The sequence below is a fragment of the Ranitomeya variabilis genome, chromosome 5, assembly GCF_051348905.1.
Source record: "Ranitomeya variabilis isolate aRanVar5 chromosome 5, aRanVar5.hap1, whole genome shotgun sequence".
Classification (NCBI taxonomy): Eukaryota; Metazoa; Chordata; class Amphibia; order Anura; family Dendrobatidae; genus Ranitomeya; species Ranitomeya variabilis.
The window spans coordinates 97,916,907-97,932,411 of NC_135236.1; positions in this window are offsets into that span (position 1 = coordinate 97,916,907).

Genomic DNA, 15,505 nt, shown 5'->3' on the forward strand with positions numbered 1-15,505 from the left:
TCGAGAATCTCACTGCCCTAACAGTAAAGAATCCTCTTCTATGTTGGTGGAAAAACCTTCTCTCCTCCAGGCACAGAAAATACCCCTTTGTGACAGTCACCTTCCTTGGTATAAACAGATCCTCGGAGAGATATTTGTATTGTCCCCTTATATACTTATACATGGTTATTAGATCGCTCCTCAGTCATCTTTTTTCTAGACTAAATAATCCTAATTTTGCTAATCTCTATGGGTATTGTAGTTCCCCCATCTCCTTTAATAATTTTGTTTCCCTCCTTTATACTCGTTCTAGTTCCATTATATACTTCCTGAGCACCGGTGCCCAAAACTGTGCACAGTATTCCATGTTCAGTCTAACCAGGGATTTGTACATAGGCAGTATAATGCTCTCATCATATGTATCAAGACCTCTTTTAATGCACCCCATGGTCCTGTTTGCCTTGGCAGCCATTGCCTGGCACTGACTGCTCCAGGTAAGTTTATCATTAACTAGGATCCCCAAGTCTTTCTCCATGTCAGATTTACCCAGTGGTTTCCCGTTCAGTGTGTAATGGAGATATTGATTCCTTCTTCCCATGTGTATAACCTTACATTTATCATTGTTAAACCGCATCTGCCACCTCTCGGCCCATGTTTCTAACTTATCCAGATCCATCTGTAGCAGAATACTAGTTTTGTATCATCTGCAATTATCGATATTTTACTGTCTAAACCTTCTACCAGATCGTTAATAAATATGTTGAAGAGAATAGGTCCCAACACCAACCCCTGCAGTACCCCACTGGTCACAGTGACCCACTTAGAGAATATACCATTTATAACCACCCTCTGCTTTCTATCACTAAGCCAGTTACTTATCTGTTTACACACATTTTCCCCCAGACTCAGCATTCTCATTTTGTGTACCAACTTCTTGTGTGGCACAGTATCAAACACTTTGGAAAAATCAAGATATACCACGTCCAATGACTCACCGTGGTCCAGCCTATAGCTTACCTCTTCATAAAAACTGATTAGATTGGTTTGACAGGAGCGATGGGTCCTCATGAACCCATTTATCATTTTTACATTTATCATTGTTAAACCGCATCTGCCACCTTTCGGCCCAAGTTTCCAACTTATCCAGATCCATCTGTAGCAGAATACTATCTTCTCTTGTATCGACTGCTTTACATAGTTTTGTATCATCTGCAAATATTGATATTTTACTGTGTAAACCTGTAGAGAGCAAGGACTGTGAGTCCTCATCAAGGATGTGGTCAGTTATATTCATCACATTGATGCAGGCCTGCATTGTTAAGTAGTGTCTCCATGAATGAAACCTGCTTTGGCTTCATTCTGTGGCTGCCGCTTGTACTTCTTACCCAGGGCCGGCTCCAGGTTTTTGAGGGCCCCGGGCGAAAGAGTCTCAGTGGGCCCCCCCTTTAACACATACCACGATTCATGATCGCACATACACTAGCCATGTAGTATATAGCACAGCCACGTAGCATATAATACAGCCATGTAGTATATAACAGCGCACGTAGCATATAACACAGCCATGTAGTATATAGCACAGCCCACGTAGCATATAACAGCCCATATAGTATATAGCACAGCCACATAGTATATAACACGGCCCACGTAGTTTATAGAACAGCCATCTAATATATAGCACAGCCCACGTAGTATATAACACGGCCCACATAGTATATAGAACAGCCATGTAGTATATAGTCACTTGCCCCATATAGTGCTGCACAAGCGTTATGGCCCCATAGATGCTCCATACAGACACTTGCCCCATTATAGTGCTGCACAAACGTTATTGCCCCATAGATACTCCATACAGGCACCTGCCCCTTATAGTGCTGCACAAACATTATGGCCCCATAGATGCTCCATACAGGCACTTGCCCATTATAGTGCTGCACAAACGTTATTGCCCCAAGATGCTCCATACAGACACTTGCCCCATTTGCTGTTGCTGTGATAAAAAAAAAAATAATCACATACTCACCTCTCCGTCGCTCAGGCCCCAGGCACTTTCAATATTCACCTTTCCTCATTCCAGCCGCCGCTCCGTCTCCGTCTTCAGCACTGACGCTCAGGCAGAGGGCGCGCACTAACCACGTCACCGCGCCTGCCACCCTCTGACCTCAGCGTCACTGCTGAAGATGGAGACGGAACGGCGGCTGGAGCGAGGACAGGTGAATATCACGCAGCGCTCCCCTCCCCGTCATATTCACCTGCTCCTGGCGGCTGGCGCGGTCCCTGCTTCCCCAGAGCCGCAGCTTCTTCCTGTATTGAGCGGTCACCGTTACCGCTCATATTACAGTAATGAATATGCAGCTCCACCCCTATGGGAGGTGGAGCCGCATATTCATTACTGTAATGAGCGGTACCATGTGACCGCTTAGTACAGGAAGAAGCTGGGGAGCCGGGGACCTGCAGAGACCGCGCCAGCCGCCAGGATTGGAAGAGTATAATTAGACATCCCCATCCCCCGGTCCTAGGCACTGGCAGCTGCTTGCCCCTACGCCGGTCTTGAATGGGCCCCCCTTTCTTGCCAGGGCCCCGGCACTTGCCCGGGTATGCCGGGTGCTGACGCCGGCCCTGTTCTTACCGCCCCTTCTGATGCATCTTCTAAAGGTAAAGTACTTTGATCAGTGTTAGATGAAGAACAAAATGGACTCCTGTGATTGTAAGTTCCTCTGAACCGCTGAGGCACTTGAGTCAGTATCTGTCTTCCGATGGTCATGGTGGGATTTTTTTCTGCCTTCAGTTTTTTTAAATTTTGTTCTTCTTTGGATAATCTTACCTTTATTCCATGTAAACATGTGTCCTGATTGAATATCTTTCTCACCTCTGATAAATTTGTCTGCTTTTCTCTGTTTTATCTCTGCTGCTGCAATAAAAAAAATGACATGCTTCTCGTCGCTGGCCGGTGCTCCTCAGAGTCGCTGGTTCTCTGCAGTGACTGTTCAGGCAGAGGGTGCACACTAACACATCATCGCGCACTCTGACCTGGACATCATAGTCAGAGGACATGGAAGACACAGCGCGGCGGTGGAACGGAGACAAGTGAATATCTCAAGTGCCCGGGGCCTGAGCAAGCGGCGGCACAGGCACTTGGTCCCCATAGTGCGCTGGAGTATCCGCCTGCTCAGGACATTGGCACTTGTCCTGGTGCCGACGCCGACCGCCAGCCCTGTCAGCAGCCACCGGAATACTTTCCGAGGCTGCAGGGGAGCGCGGACATGTTCCGGAGATGCCACTGAGACCGTGACTCGTGTATAAGCAGAGGGGGGGTCTTTTTCAGCCAAAAAAAGGGACTGAAAAACTCGGCTTATACACGAGTATATACGGTACTGCAACAGACACAGGTATACAGAGTACACACAGAGGGGCATTTTTGCAGAGTGCGCACACACAGAACCAAATACTATTCCTCACTCCAGCTGCACTCTGTTCCTACGCTAAGCAGAGCAGAATGTCGGCGGCACCAGTGATCCGGCTTTTATATATGCCAGGTTACATGGTGTGCCCGCCAATCACAGCCATGCCAATATTTGGCATGGCTGTGAAGGCTCCAGATGTGACCATAACCTAATAGCTTGTTGATTGACTGCGCTGCCACCTTTCAACAAACTTTATTTGGCTTCCGAACACAAACTTTAAACTGGATTTACAGTAAGAAGTCCATGTTCAGGGTTCGACACCAGACACTAGCTGTCCAGTATGAACCCCAAACTTTACAGATTGAGATCGCTCATCCCTAGTAATCACATCTATATTGGTGGGGGTTCTATAACTGAGAGTCACCGGGCATTTTTGACTCCTCTCTGAATGGATGTGTAATCATGTAGTACCCTAAAATATATAGATTTTATTAAATATAGTTAAAATGCCAACAACCAATGGCACACCAAACAAAAACAACACACCGTGAAAAAAACTAGAATGGGGATAAGGTAATACCCTAGTATGTGTCTATACTGGATGCTACCTGTCTGCGGGGGTTGGCACCCTAGGGGAAACGTATTGGCGCCCCCGCTCCGCGATGGCTGGCCCTGGGGTCCCTAGGTTGACCCTGATTGGCCCACATTAACCCACTGCCCATACAGTAGGACTAAAGGTGCCCCTATTGACTAGACATAGATCATACCTGTATCTAGGGAAACCTGCACCCCACACTGTGCAATATAAAACAATAAGAGAAAATGTCACTTAGGCGTAATATTGGTAAAGGGAACAGTCATAGCCCTGATAGTAAATAGTCTTTGGCACGTATGCTATGTGCTTCATGTGGAATAACACAATGTGATTGGCCACAAATGCTATGCACTTATAAATATTGCACTGCAATGTATAGAATTATAAATACAAATGATAATTAGCAGAAAGCATTACAGAGTTATTATATCAAACTCTGCTGTTGGGCCATGTGAATTACCCCAATATCATACGTTACAGTTGAAATGCGGCTGCCTAGTGTTTCACCAAATAGATTCTGTTATAGGCACATACCATGAACCCAAATACATTCCAGAAACATTAGATGTAACTCTATTGGAAAGTCACTGCCTATTTTAGGTACACAGCATATTTCTCAGATTAGAACACATTAAATGCCTATATATATAATACTCATCGTTCAGGTGCTATGCCCCCTGCCTAGTCTGTGTTTAGCCTCAACGCGTTTCGCCTCCCTGGCTCATCAGGAGGCCCGATTTATTTTCATGTTTCTCGATAGGCTGTGATAGGGTTCCTCTCTGAATGGAGCAGCAGTGGGCATGTTCAGTCACTAATGCATTTATTCTCTAAGGGACTGCCAGAGAAAGTGGAGTGCAGTGGTCAACTATTTCCTTTTTGAATTCCTTTTAAAATGAAAGCTTGTTTGAGGTAAGAAAGATGCATGGTGTTAAAGGGACCAGAGGCTTGTTTTGTACATTTTACAGATAGCTCTCATATTATGGAGGAGTTCTTGAAGTACTACAGGATATTCTTTAACCGTCTGATAGGTACGTTATAGATCCTAGTTTTTGCATCTTCATCAATTACTGTAGGCCTTAACCCTTGTTTTGCAGACCAAGATGGCAGGGGCTGGTGATTGCTTTGACACAATGACTGACTAGAGAGGTGAAGCCCATAAGAGTCAAAAGGAACAGCAAATATTTACATCCTTGGCAGCCATTTTTTTCCAGATTGCGAGTCCCATAAAAAGAAGACTTTTATTTGCATATCATGTGAACATGATAGAAGAGCTCGAGACAGGAATGTATGCACTAACCGTGAGTGTCCTCTGTAAATCCTAAAATGCAAAATATAGGTTTAGGGCTTGTTCTCACAATGCTTTTTTGCCACAATTTCTCCATACGTTTTTTTATTGCGGAAAAAACATAGCATTTTATAGGACCTCCAAAGTGAATGAGATTTTTGAAATCTCACGCAAATGAAACTTATTTTTTATTTGCGGATTTGAACCATCCTACTGTTTAAACCTGCAAAGTGTCAATTTTTTCAGCGTTTTTGCTTTGACTTTCACTGATTAAAATTAATGGGAAAAATGCATGCAAAAACACATAAAAAAACTAGTGTTTTTTATGTAGTCTTTTTCTTGCCAGCACCCTAGGTTTTGCTACAGAAAACTTGATTACAAATACTCAGTTTGTGTACATACCCTTATATTTCATTAGTTGCGATGCAAGAATTTGACAACTGTACAAACACGAGGAACATCCGCCTACACAGCCATCTTTCAGTATTATCATTTACCTATCACGACCAAGATCTGACAGTTTGCAGCAGTTCTTTTGATCGTTTCGTTGTTGATTCAAGGTAACTGTCTATTTACTTGAATACTTTATTCTACTGTATACCCACAACCTTCGGAAAGCGCCCAGCAGATAAGTGACTTGTTTGGGTTGTATAATAGGATGCACATTGCTCTTAGTATTTAGGACGTACAATATTCTCTTTTAGAAGGAACAAAGATCCCATCCGGAATGTATTGGCTCCTGTTATTTTCTACTTATATGTTAATCTGTTTGATTCTGGAAATGCTCATTGATGTACAGATTTTTTTTTAATTATTATCATATAGTCAGAGGATGTCATTTTTCATCTACACATGATGGCTTTGGAGATTTTTGAACCTTCTGTCAATAAAATGCATTCAAAGAAAACACAGGCAAGAAAGCAAAATGGCCCCGATCCATCAAAGCTTTCACAACAGAATTCTACAGTAAAAGCTTTGAAAAGTCACAAAATGTAAGCAGTTGCGCCTATATTTAGGGATTTTTTTTTTTATTTTCTCACTGACATAATGGATGCTGCAGGCGAGGGATGGTAGCGTAGAAGGGGTGGGTTGACCCCAAAAATCTCCCGATACCTGACTGGAGTAACATTTCTTGTGAAGGACATCATAAGGACATCATCAGATGCTCTAGATTTATTAAGAGTTTTGCACCTCTTCATCATTCATGACTCCAGTCTTGATGAGTCTTGATGAATTGGACTCAATGTGTTTCTACCAAATAGGATTTTCCATGCATATTGGCCTTTCTCTGTTCAATCAATTACCAGAAAAAAATTCTATTAACCTGCAGATATGGGTTAATCTAATCTTCCCTACACCTACATGTAGTTGAGTGCTGCAGGGTGAAAATTAACTTTATTCTCCCCGGCAGCATTCGGTTTCAGTCACTGGGGCGGCACCGCTGTTGGTTTGGTCACTGCTCTGAGTATACAGAGCGGCAGCTGTAACCGCATTCCTGGCCCTGACTGGTCCTGGCTCTACATTGGTGCCGACTGGCAGTCAGGGAAAGGGGCGCAGCTACTGCCGCCGCTGAGTACTCTTAGAGTGGCAACTGAACCCATGTTGACGCCACCACCATGACTCAAACAGAATCCTGCTGGTGAGAATAAAGTTAATTTTCTACCAGCAGCATTCGTCTAAGTGCAGGCAAATTATTAGCGTTTTTTTTCTGGTGACAGGTCCCTTTAACCCCTTAATAACCACCGATACGCCTTTTAACGGTGGTAGTTAAAGGTAGCCGAGACCCTAGAGTACATGATTCAGGTCGGTTTTTACCGACCCTGGGGTTGCAATCGCCGTTATTAACCATATAACGGCGACCACAAAAAAAAAGTCCAATTTGCAATTTAATTTCTCTCTCCTCCGATGTGATTGCACATTCATTTTTTCCTTCCACACTGCTTGAGTTCCTGTGAAGCACATAAAGGGTTAATTAACTTCTTGAATGCGGTTTTGAGCACCTTGAGGGGTGCAGTTTTTAGAATCGTGCTATTTTGGGGTATTTTCTGTTATGTACACCCCTCAAAGTGACTTCAAATGTGATGTGGTCCCTAAAAAAAAATGGTGCTGTAAAAATCCTAACAAAAAACATTTGTTACAAAATTGTGGTGATGTAAAGTAGACACGTGGGAAATGTTATTTTTTAATACATTCTTGTGACATATCTCTCTGACTTAAGGGCATAAAAATTCAAAGTTTGAAAATTGCAAAATTTAAAAATTTTTCGCCTTATTTCCATTTTTTCATAAATAAATGCAAGTCATATCGAAGAAATTTTTTGACTAACATGAAGTACAATATGTCATGAAAAAAACCTCTCAGAACCAGCGGGATCTGTTAAAGCGTTCCAGAGTTATAAACTCATATATTGAAAGTGGTCAGAACTGTAAAAATTGGCCTGGTCACTAAGCTGCAAATTGGCTCCGTCACTAAGGGGTTAACCCTCCTTCACATACAACTGATCTGACAGGCGCTTCTCTTTTACTTTCATTTCTCCTTCCTCACCAGATTGTGAGGAAAGCCCCTCCCTCCAGGTAGTCTCCTGTCTCTTGAAGGTCTGTGAAACCTGATATCACAGTTGGATTTCAGAGCTTCAGGGGAGAGGATATAGCTACACAGATCTCTCAGGCTCATTGTATGTGAATACGTCACATTCAGTAAGGTTGGTATTTTATGTTTTTATTCATCACAATAGTTTATTTAGCTTGTTTTATGAATGTATAGCACAAAATGTGAGGATATTTCATAGAAATAAGGGAGATTTTATAAAAGAAAGTGTGCTGCTCAGGCATATACAGTAGTTCCCTAACATATTCCTTCTCTTGCTTCAGACGATTTGGCGGGAGTTTTGAAAAGTTTGTATTTCATAGTTATTAGTTTTATGTTAAGTAAATGTTTTTTTTTGCAACTGATTATGTGTAGTCTCTTTTATTACATCCCTATGAAGGTCACTGATCACTTTTAGAGCACTGAAATTGCAAACATTAGATATTATAGGTATTTTTCCAGCAGGCGCCTGACAGGCACATTGTATGTGAACTCGTTAGTCCGAATATTGTATGTGACGGAGGGTTAAAGACCTAGTAATTACATGTCTTGCCATAGGTACAGCATGCAGACTTCATATGCTTGCTGGGGTGCCATTGAGCTCCAATCTAAGGTTTTATGGTAAAGCCACCTTCACCAGGATAATAAATTCTGCTCACTAGGCAGTCTGCAGAACTATGAAGAACAGAAAAAAAAAAATTGGGAGGAAAGAATGGTTGTAGATGACGAAGAAAAAGCTAATATATTAAACACCTTCTTCTCCATGGTATTCACGGTGGAAAATAAAATGCTAGGTGAAATGTTGAGACAAAAACCCCTATATTAAGGATCACCAATCTAACCCAAGAAGAGGTGTGAAACCAGCTAAATAAAATAAATCTCCAGGTGCGGATGGCATACACCCACGAGTACTAAGAGAACTAAGTAATGTAATAGACAAACCATTATTTCCTATATTTAGGGACTCTATAGCGACAGGGTCTGTTCCACAGGACTGACGCATAGCAAATGTGGTGCCAATATCCAAAAAGGGCTCTAAAAGTGAACCTGGAAATTATAGGCCAGTAAGTCTAACCTCTATTGTTGGTAAAATATTTGAAGGGTTTCTGAGGGATGTTATTCTGGATTATCTCAGTGAGAATAACTGTTTACCTCCATATCATCATGAGTTTATGAGGAATCGCTCCTGTCAAACCAATCTAATCTAATCTAATCTAATCTAGTGCAGCGCCCCAGAGTCCTGGTCGTTGCAGCACTGTGGCTCCGCCGCTAAGGGGGGCTATGGTACGTCTAATGGCACTGAAGGAGTTCATCTGACCAGTTATCACAGACACCAATACATTTCACAGTCTGGCCTCCAGGGGGAGCTAAGGGTTCTATTTATTAGGCCAGTCCGCACAGTCTGGTAAAACTGGGGGTTAGGCAGGAAGTTAGACAGAAAGCTGGCTGGGTTGGAACCAGGCAACACCTTGTGGCAGAGGGTGTTGTAGGGGAAGATTCAGAGGGGTCCCTGTCAGGGGTGGGATCCTGACAGAGGCCTAGCGAACAGAGAGAACGTTACGGGACCGCGCCTGCACGATATAGCGGCGGTACCCCAAGAAAGGATAAGAAGCGAGATTTATTGTGCTGAGTGAGAAACGAGATCAACGCAACAAGGAGAATACCAGTAGGAGTCGTGCTGTAAGACGAGGCAACATCCTATTGAGGCGCATAACCGGTGGCCGGAACGCCGAGGAAGTATAGTGCTCCAAGCAAAACTTCAAACCCACGGCAGGACAGTCAGTTACAGGCGGGCTGTCTCACCCAGACCCAGGAAGACACAGGGGGGTAACAACAGGAGTGGGGCGACGCAAGAGTCCCGGAAGAGCTCCGAGCCTCCCATCATACGGGTGCGTCCTAACCGTAAGATCAGGGGGACGTAGAGGGAGAACATCAGAATCGAGTTGTGAGGGAACACGAGAAACAGACACAACAGTTGTGGGGTACTATCCCGTAAGCACAGCAGGGGAGGACCACAACACAAGCGCAGGAAGGTAGGCACAGATTTCCACCTGCAAAGGGAACTCTGGAGGTGCCATCGGACCGGCCGGTCTTGCGCAGCCCTGTTAACCGTATTCCGGATTGAGGACTCAGAAGCCTTCAGTAAAGAGGTAAAGAGACTGCAACCTGGTTTCTTCGTTATTTACTGCACCGCACCTCCACCACCATCCACATCTATTATTGTACGCCCCTCAGCAGGGTCACGGACCGGGTCTAGCCACCGTGACAACCCCAGAGCAGAGACTCAGAGGCTCGGTACCGGGTACCCCTCGGCCCTGCGGCAGTGGGGGCGCTACACTAGCTTTTATGAAGAGGTAAGCTATAGACTGGACCAAGGGGAGTCAATGGACGTGGTATATCTTGATTATTCAAAAGCGTTTGATGCCGCGCCACACAAGAGGTTGGTACTCAAAATGAGAATGCTGGGTCTGGGGGAAAATGTGTGTAAATGGCTAAGTAACTGGCTTTGTGATAGAAAGCAGAGGGTGGTTATAAATGGTATATTCTCTAACTGGGTTGCTGTGACCAGTGGGGTACCGCAGGGGTCGGTGTTGGGACCTATTCTCTTCTACATATTTATTAACTATCTGGTTTACTCAGTAAAATATCAATATTTGCAGATGATACAAAACTACGTAAAGCACTCAATACAAAAGAAAATAGTATTCTGCTACAGATGGATCTGGATAAGTTGGAAACTTGGGCCCAGAGGTGGCAGATGCAGTTTAACAATGATAAATGTAAGGTTATTCACATGGGAAGAAGGAATCAATATCACCATTACACACTGAACGGGAAACCACTGGGTAAATCTGACATGGAGAAGGACTTGGGGATCCTAGTTAATGATAAACTTACCTGGAGCAGCCAGTGCCAGGCAGCAGCTGCCAAGGCAAAACAGGATCATGGGGTGCATTAAAAGAGGTCTGAATACACATGATGAGAGCATTATACTGCTTCTGTACAATTAATGGAACTAGAGCCAGTACAAAGGAGGGCAACAAAATTATTAAAGGAGATTGGGGAACTACAATACCCAGAGAGATTAGCAAAATTAGTATTTTTTATTCTAGAAAAAAGACAATTGAGGGGTGATCTAACAACCATGTATAAGTATATAAGGGGACAATACAAATATCTCTCCAAGGATCTGTTTATACCAAGGAAGGTTATATTTACAAGGGGGCATTCTCTGCGACTGGAGGAGAGAAGGTTTTCCACCAACATAGAAGAGGATTCTTTACTGTTAGGGCAGTGAGAATCTGGAATTCCTTGCCTGAGGAGGTGGTGACGGCAAACTCAGTCGAGAGATTCAAGAGAGGCCTAGATGTCTTCCTGGAATGTGACAATATTGTATCTTACAGTTATCAGCTTCTTTAGAAGGACGTAGATCTGGGGATTTACTCTGACAGAATATAGGCTGAACTGGATGGACAAATGTCTTTTTCCGGCCTTGCTAACTTTGTTACTATGTTAGACGAAGTGCTCTGTTTCATTCTCTGTGACAAGATGCTGTCGTGTTTTTCCTGCCTTCAAAGTAGTGATATGCATTTATTAGAAAAGAGTGAATTAAATCAAAGTGAAGTAATCAGAGTGAATATTATTAAATTCACCAATCCTGGTAAATTTGAACAATTCTGCAATTCAATTTGCATGAATCGCTAGAAAATGGCCATCAAGTTTTTACACATTGCAAAAGATTGCACTAGCCCCAGAAGGCTGACATGACCTCAGGCATAACCATGTGGGCCTTTCTGTAAAGCTTTGCAAATATCACATCTAGAGATGAGCAAAGCTTTCAAGGTTCAGTTCAGTTCGGATTGGCAGATGTCCCAATGTTCGCTGAACAATTCATCGAACATATCCAAACCCCATTAAATTCAATGAGAGGCAAAACCATAGACTACACCTTCAGGGGGGCCAAGAAGCTACAAAAACAGCTCAAATTAGGGGCAGACTCAAGGAAAAGTGGCATCAATTGACACAGTATAAATTTAATAATTGCACAGCAGCAGTCAGCTATGGGCCACGCATGAGGTATCAGGGTCTGGGTCAGCATTTACAGCTTGGAATTTAAGTTTACATTAAGACGACATGGGTGAGGGACCTGTTTAAGCCTGCTGTGCCTGGGAGTCCTGACACCTCATGTAACAGCTCAAACTGCTTTTTTACCCAGCCACACTCACGTGGCACAAATATCAGCTTGGTAGACAACCTACTAATGTTAGAAAAATGTAAATATAGTAACACAAGAAGTTGACTGATTAATTCACCCAAAGTAGAAAATTTGATAATGGCACAGCAGCAGTCAGCCATGGGCCATGCATGAAGTATCAGGGTCTGGGCCAGCATTTAGAGCTTTGAATTTAAGTTTCAATTAAGACAAGGTAGGTGAATAACCAGTGTAAGCCTGCTGTCCTGGGAGCCCTGATACACAACACTAAAGTTGCATCAATTTCCCAAGAGTAGAAGTAGTATAATGAGTCTCTGATACCAATTCCACTACAGGCAACCCACCAGATGATGACCCAACTTGGAGTCTCCACATTTCAAAAAATTGTTTTTAACATCAGCAGAAACAACAGCAGGCACAGAAGCCACGACAAAGGTGGCACAGACTGCAATAACACAAGATCAATGCAGCACACTCAAAACTACACCATCGCCTAGTCTGCCCAGTCTGTGACCATCAGAAACGCTGAACACATATTCTGGAAGTACTCTGGGTGCCGGGCTGTGCAAAATCTCCAAGGCGTGACAGGCGAGCTCAGGCCACTCTTCAATGTTTGAAGACCAAAATGCAAAATGGTTCAAATTCCCCCTGATGACTTTCATGACTTTGATTTGGAACTTGAGATACTCCTGCACCATCCTCGGCTGTACCACCTGTTTGAGGACGTGAGCCATTCAAGGCACGTGTGTGAAGTTGCCTTACCTAAGGCCGCCATCATGTTCACACCGTTATCGCACACAGCCTTCCCTGGCTGCAGGTTCGGTGGTGCTCAAACTTGACCTGAATAGCTGTCCACAACTCTGAAGCTGTGTGACTGCAATCTCCAAGGCATATTCATTTTAACACTGCCTGATTGTGGTGAGCCATGGCTGAGCAGTACAGAGGTGGGGGGAATTCACTCTGCACTGTAGCAACATGTGTCTGATTAAGGAAAAGCACAGTTTAGGGCACAGGTGGAGAGCCTAGAGGAGGCAGAAGAAATGGAGGAAGTGTTAGATACAGAGGTTTGTCTGGCAAGCATTCAGTATTCTAAGACTTGTGTAGCAGCCCCTTGCCCGCCTGCCCCCACAGCCACCAGAGTTACCCAGTGCCCAGTCAGTGAGATGTAATGCCACTGGCCATGTTTGCTTGTCTAGGTGTCAGTGGTGAAATGCACCACTGGCAGACATAGATAGATACATCAATGGGTGATGTTGTCTGCATCATTCTGGTGAAGCGCAGGCACAGCTTTTTTAGAGAAGTAACGGTGACTGGTTAACTGGTACTGGGGAGCTGTGATGACCATCAGCTTTTGGAAACCGTCTGTATCCACCAGGCGGAAAGGCAGCATTTCTGTAGTCAACAGATTAGAGATGTTGGAGTTCAAGCTCTTAGCCTTTGGCATGTGTTTTCTTTTATGTTACTACATCTGCAGGACCGATGGTTGACTGCTGTGCTGAGAGAGGGCGAACAAGACAAACTGCTGGACATTGAAGTGCAAGCAAAGATGTTATGGTGGATTGAGAAAGATGTGGTGTGCTCAGTGAAGCAAAAACAGCAGACATCTCCACTTCTGTAACAGCTGAAGGGCTCTCACTAAATCCGACTGTAGGGGGTAAACAAGTGGAGGTTCTACTGGCGGATGCCTGAGTGAGAACACGTGCCATGGTAATGGGGGAGGAAGAAGCAGCAGATGCAGTTGATGGGACTGCCGGTGGTTGGTGAGGTCCAATAGTTTGCATTTTAGCACAGTGAGATTCCCAGACTAATGCATGTGGAGCATGCATGTGCTGATTCATGCATGCAAAAGTCAAATTTTTGCAATTTTTCCTCGTACTGAGTCGTTTTTTGCAAAGTTGGCATATAATGTGAGTTGGGTCATCCATTTCAGTCTAAAAAAAGAACCAGGCTAAGCAACCTTTCTTGCCAGTGGGAACTGCAGACCCCAACCACTGAGTTGTGGCTGAGGATACTTTGCTTGTCATGTTTGCATCACTCCGTGTCTGTGGGGAAAGCTGCAACATAATGAAACAAGAAAAAAGGTATGTATGCCAGCTCACCATTAGTAGATACAGGTGCACGGAACTCCGGTTGCGGAAAACCAAGTAAAGTCCATAGAAAGAAAGTGAAGTTCTAGCTCCATAAAAAATTCCAAAATTTATTAAAGTCCTTGATAAAATACATACAGGTGACTGTGCCCCCTCCGGTACAGGTACCCAGTGGTGAGACGCACGCGGCAACGCGTTTCGATCCGAAGATCTTTTTCAAAGCCAACTTGGCTTTGAAAAAGATCTTCGGATCGAAACGCGTTGCCGCGTGCGTCTCACCACTGGGTACCTGTACCGGAGGGGGCACAGTCACCTGTATGTATTTTATCAAGGACTTTAATAAATTTTGGAATTTTTTATGGAGCTGGAACTTCACTTTCTTTCTATAAAGCTGCAACATAGCCTCCTCGTCTTTCTCGTCCTCCACCTCCTCTGCTGACCTACTCAGCTGCATGCCTCTGGGTTCACACCAAGTTGTATCTACAATCTCATCATAATCCTCTCTATTCTCCCACTCCTAACCCTAAGAGTCACCCTCCTCCTCTTCCAGCCCTGACAGTACAGGTCAGTCAGCGTGCGCCTCAGGTATCTGAGTCTCATCAGGATCACCTCCTCCCCCTGGGGGTTAATGTCTTATGAAGAGGGTCTGGATTCTGCTCAGACTTTACTTAATCCGGTACCGGATCCCACTGAAAAAATTTTGGCTTTCCCCTGGGCTGCAGCCTCTGAGGATTTTTTTGTGTGTTGTTAAGGTGGATGAGGAGGAGAAGAGACCACTTGATGCAGTGCTTGCCATCCACTGGAGCACATTTTTTCTTGTCCTCATCTACAAGACGTACCACTGTACGACTGCCAAAGAATGAAAGTCGAGTAGCCCGTCCAGTAACAGATGTTTTCAGTTGTCTTTGGAAGGGACGAGATGATATTTGTTCAGTAGAGCTTTCAGTAACATTACCACCTAACCCACTTACACCTTGAACCCAAGCCTATTCCCCCTTCCACCACAACCTCGCTTTTCACAATCATATTGGATATACCATTCCCCTGTTTTTACTAGCTTTTTATAAGCCCAAACCTGTCAGTCACCTGTCACTAAATTAACAATCAGTATTTATTTCCTGAGATAGTGTGTTTGGACCACAGTTTTAGCAGAAAAAAACTCAGATTCAGAAATATGGCTTATTGTCTAGACTACACTATTAGCAGAAAAGATTTAGATTTACAAATGTGGCCTGGTATCTAGACCACACTATTAGCAAAACGGAATTAGATTCTGAAATGTGGCCTGGTGTATGGACCACACTATTAGCAGAAAGGAGTTAGATTCAGAAATGCGGCTTGTTGTCTGGACTGCAC